General features: G+C 33.4%; 1 protein-coding gene across 1 annotated transcript in view; it reads right to left on the reverse strand.

The window, feature by feature from the left end:
* LOC124957746 (ion transport peptide-like) overlaps positions 1 to 4,690 on the reverse strand; it is a 48,753-nt gene extending 44,063 nt beyond the window's left edge. The window contains exon 1 of the mRNA XM_047515002.1: positions 4,154 to 4,690. The gene's annotated coding sequence lies outside the window, so the exon portion shown is untranslated. The remainder of the gene's footprint in view (positions 1 to 4,153) is intronic.
* Between the last annotated feature and the right edge of the window lie 420 nt (positions 4,691 to 5,110).

A 5,110-nucleotide genomic window follows, 5' to 3' on the forward strand; every position in this document is an offset into this window, starting at 1 on the left:
GTGTACGCTATAAATAACTTGGCAACCTCCCAGAGAACGGAAAGTAGTTCGCCTTCGAGTTCCGTAACGAATTCTCAGGATTGCTTTCTGGATCGGTAGCGATACGCAAGTTATACTTGCTTTCGTCGCAATTAATTAATACTTAAGAGACAAGACCGGACACGAACTTCTTACTTTGACTTCCGTACTTTTATCTCTCTCTCTCTCTCTCTCTCTCTCTCTCTCTCTCTCTCTCTCTCTCTCTCTCTCTCTCTCTTTCTCTCTCTCTTTTTCTCTCTTTCTGTCTGTCTGTCTGTCTGTCTGTCTGTCTGCTCGTCTCTCTCTCTTTAAATTCAATTGCATTCAGTAAGGATCGTTGTACCGAAGTATTTATATATATATATATATATATATATATATATATGTCGATATTTATTGATATGCTTTCAAGTACGTATTGGGTAATAAAGTATTGGATTGGTGAGAACGAGAAGGGGGAGGGAGAACTGAAGGAAAAGAAGAGTCGCACGTGGCAATGAGTAATGACGGAATCGTCAGTAATTTTTTCTTCCTTTTCTTTCTTTCTTTCTTTCTTTTTCTTCTTCTTCTTTTTTTCTATATCTGCGTGTCCTTATATAAACGATAAACACCAATAATGTTTTTCTATTCGTTATTTCATATCCAAATATACTGCGTTTCTTCTATTTTTTTTTTTTTTTTTACTCTTCTTCCTTTCTTTTTTTTCTCTCTTTTTTTTTTTTCTTGTTTCTTCCATTTCTTCCTTTTTAACGATCGAATGATCGAATGATATATTTCCGAATAAAATTATATTTGTATTTTTTGTTTGTTAAAAATTGATTAATATTAAATGACTCATCGTATTTTTATTGACATTATTTATTGATAATATATTACTTTGATATATTTTGTTTCTATTGGAAAATATTTTTCGATAAGAAATTAGTAACTTTTTTCTTTTACAATTATATATATACATACATATATATATATATATATATATATATATATATATATAATCGTAAAAATTTCAATATATATAATTGTATATATAATATTATTGTTCATTTAGTTTTATACTCTACCGTAATTATATTATTTATTTATATAAAATATAATAGAGTACCGCGTTATTTTTACAAAACGAAAGACAGAGAGAGAGAGAGAGAGAGAGAGAGAGAGAGAGACAAAGATAGAAAGATAAAAAGATAAAAAGAACGAAAAGATAAAAAGATATAGAAGATCGTGGGAGCAAAGCTTGGAATTATTATACCTTTCAAAGATCGGTAGTACTCGGAAGAGGTTATCTCGTAAGTGTAATTCGAACGCATGAGTTATATGAATCGTTCGAACAGGAAGTAGAAAGAGAAAAAGAATGAAGAAGAGAAGAAGAAAGAGAAAGAAGATGATGAGGAAGATGCAAGGACAAAACTGATAAAGAAAATGATAAAGAGATAAGGAGAGATTTACATGAAGGATAAAAAAAAAGAAAAAACAATTTCTAACTTGATTTGAATTCGTAAACAATTCGTAAATCTATTTCTTATAAAATAATATTAAAAAAAGAAGAAAGAAAAAAAGAAATCATAGTTAATAATTCCCCTTTTTCGTTTTTCTCCCATTCAACATATCGAATTATTAATATTATTCGTTGTATTTATGATCAAGATCATTTGGACCATTTGATTTCAATATATTTGCATCGATAAACAATTGTTAATTAATTTATTTTTTCAGACGGACGATCGATTTCTTTTATAATTTGTTTTATATTTTTTTTTTCTTCCTCTCTTTAATATTTCAAAGAATTCCTCAAATTAATTATTTTTCGAACTGAATTGTTTATGTATATCTGATAATGATTTAAATTTAGAGCTAGATAAATTGATATATAATTTATTATTTATAGTGATAGTTAAAAGATCTAAGTATGAAAAATTTGCCGACGGTGCATGATTAAGCCAAGTAAGTATATATATTATATGTATGTATGCATTTTTAGACGATCCTTATTCATCCTCGTGTTACTACGTGCGAGTCATTGTTCATTGAAGAAATTAAAGTCTCTTAATGACATTATAACTCTTTTCTTTTTTCTTTTTTTTTTTTTTTTGCCTCTTTTCAATTAAGAGTATAAAGATTAATTTTTTTTTAACAACGAAGATATAAATAATACTCGTCAAATATCGATGTACAAAACAACAATGGCAAAAAAGTAATCATTTCCTTGATCAACTCAAACATAAAACAAGACGTTTTTATCGATCATTTTTATCATCGATAAATCCTAATCCGTATGATCGATGATCCGAAGGAAAAAAAAAACGAGAAAAAAAAAAAAGAAAAAAATAAAAAACGTCCTTCTCTTTCAAACACAAATTAACAGCAAAAATTAACTGTAATTTCTATCCTCGTGAATGAGCTAATCATAAAAAAAAAAAAAAAGAAAACAAAAAAAAATTCATTCATTATTCAACATAACCCACAACGTTTGACGTTAATATAGATCCTGATCGATGTCAACGACGATCTACATATACAAACGACGAGAAGATAAAAAGAAATAAATATTTTCCTTTCGTCGATTTAAAGTCAGTCAAAGATGTCTTTTGTTTGTGGAGAAATATACCAAAAAAAAAAAAAAAAAAAAAAAAAAAAAAAAGAAAAAGAAGAAAAAAAAAAGAAAAAAGAATCAAGGGGGGGGGGGGGGGGGGGGAGGGAAAAAAAAGGGGAGAATAAAAAAGAAATTTCATGAACTATAATGAACGATTTCTAAAGTTCGAATAAAATTTATCCATACTCATAATCGAATCGCGGATGGATGAAACACGAGTCCCTCCTCGTAAGTTCGTATTCGTGTCCGTCGCTGTCAGCGGGTCAAGATCACGTTACAATGACGTCGACGTAATAACGAGAGAGAGAGAGAGAGAAAGAGAGAGAAAAAAAAAAGAGAGAGAGAGAGAGAGAGAGAGAGAGAGAGAAAGAGATTAGAACGAGTAGCAAAGAGTAAAAGACTGAAGGGACACATCTCTCTCTCTCTCTCTCTCTTTTTATCTATCTATCCATCTATCTATCCATCTCTCTTTTTCAAACGAATGAAACTCGTCCTCGATGTTCGTCCTCGTCAATTCGCTAACAACAATTTCTTCTTATTCTTATTCTTCTTCCTCGTCTTCTTCTTCTTCCAACATCGTATGTATAGTTGGTAGTAGTATCATCATCATCATCATCATCATCATCATCGTCGTCGTCGTCATCATGATGACGATGATGATGATGATGATGATGATGATGATGATGATCGTGTCGGGAGGACAGCGAATAGTGCGACAGTGACAAAGAATAAGAGCAATTGAGCCGAATTAAAGGGACCAATTATGACGAAGAAGACAAGAAGAGATGGGGGTCTACGGTTAGGCAGACAGCTGGGTACGCACACTGACTGAGACACTGACTGAGAATCTAACTGAGACTCTCTTCTGAATCTTTTCTTTCGACGATCATCCATCCCATTCGCCGCCGCTTCGTGCAAAAGCGTGGTGTTAATGTTCAGGGTGAGAACGAAGAACGACGCGATCTTGTTTCGTTGGACACGTCATTCCTCACAACCAGTACGAGGAATCACACTGTTTCTTTCTCTTTCTATCTCTCTCTGTCTCTCTCTCTCTCTCTCTCTCTCTCTCTCTCTCTCTCTCTCTCTCTCTCTCTCTATCATTCTTATTCTCTCATAGTCGTTGTCCTATAGTTTGAATCTTATCACGGGATCTTCATGCGATATACATACACACATATACATATATATATATATATATGTATACGTGTGTGTGTATGTGTTTAAGTACAAATGGCGATATCGTTTGAAAAAATTCCTTCTTTTCTTTTTTTTTTTTTTTTTTTTTTTTTTTTTTTTTTTTTTTTGTTTTTTTACTCCAATAGGAGTAGGAGTAATTCGATCGAGAATTATTCGAAATGTATATCGACGTATCATTCACCGACATAGAATTTCTTTCCCGGGATTATATAGATACATTGTACACGTGTATTATCGTGTGAAATAAAAAAAAAAAAAAAAAAAAAAAGAAAAAGAAAGAGAAAAAAAAATTCAAGAAATGACGAAGACACGGAGCGATATAGAAAGAAAATCATTTTCACTTACCTCCTGAGAAAAGATCCTGGGGATTAATCCAAATAAGCAAGAGACGGCAATAAGATGTACAGCGAGTAGAATATCGAAATTGAATGAGATTAAGACGGCGACGACGATGGTAGGGGTGTAATCGTACGTATATATATATATATATATATGTATATATATATCTATATATCTATATCGAAGGTTAGAGAGAATTCTTTCTATCTGTACTCTCTGACGTCCCTCGTACGCGTTCGACTTTCTTCTGACCGCGGCGTCGCGACGTTCCGCGTCTAATATAGAGAGACACCTCGCAACGGGTGTTCGCCGTCGGCGCGCTGCCACCACCGTCTTCGTCTTCGTCCTTGTCGTTGTCGTATATCGTTGTCTTCGTCAACGCCTATCGTAAAAACATATCCTACCCTTTCATCGTAGATCTCTTTTCTCTACACACCCCCTGTGGGGTTTCTCACCAATACCTTTAACCTCTCTCTCTACTGTCGTTCATTCGTTCGTTCGTTCGTTCGTTCGTTCATCCTTCCTTCATTCGTTTCTTACAATCTCTTTCAATCCCCTCCTATCAACATCCATCCACCCTTCTTACCCTTCCTTCTCCTCTTCCTCCTCCTTCTACTCCTCCTCTTCATCCTATTCCATTTCTTCTTCTCCTCCTCCTCCTCCTCCTCCTCCTCCTCCTTCTTCTTCTTCTTCTTCTTCTTCTTTGAACTCTATCGTAGTCCTCCTCGTGTCTCCTTGATACTATGTGGGAACCTAATTGTAGTAGTCATGATAGGTAGAAATAGAAGTCGCCGGCAATTTTCCTATACTACTCCTCCTACTTTCTTTTTTACCTTTTATTTATTTCTTTTCTCTCTATCTCTCTCTCTTTCTCTCTCTATCTATCTATCTATCTATCTATCTATCTTTCTTTCTTTCTTTTTTTTCTTTCTTTTTCTTTTTCTATCCTTACCCCCAAGTAAT

The sequence above is a fragment of the Vespa velutina genome, chromosome 2 (assembly GCF_912470025.1).
Source record: "Vespa velutina chromosome 2, iVesVel2.1, whole genome shotgun sequence".
Lineage (NCBI taxonomy): Eukaryota > Metazoa > Arthropoda > Insecta > Hymenoptera > Vespidae > Vespa > Vespa velutina.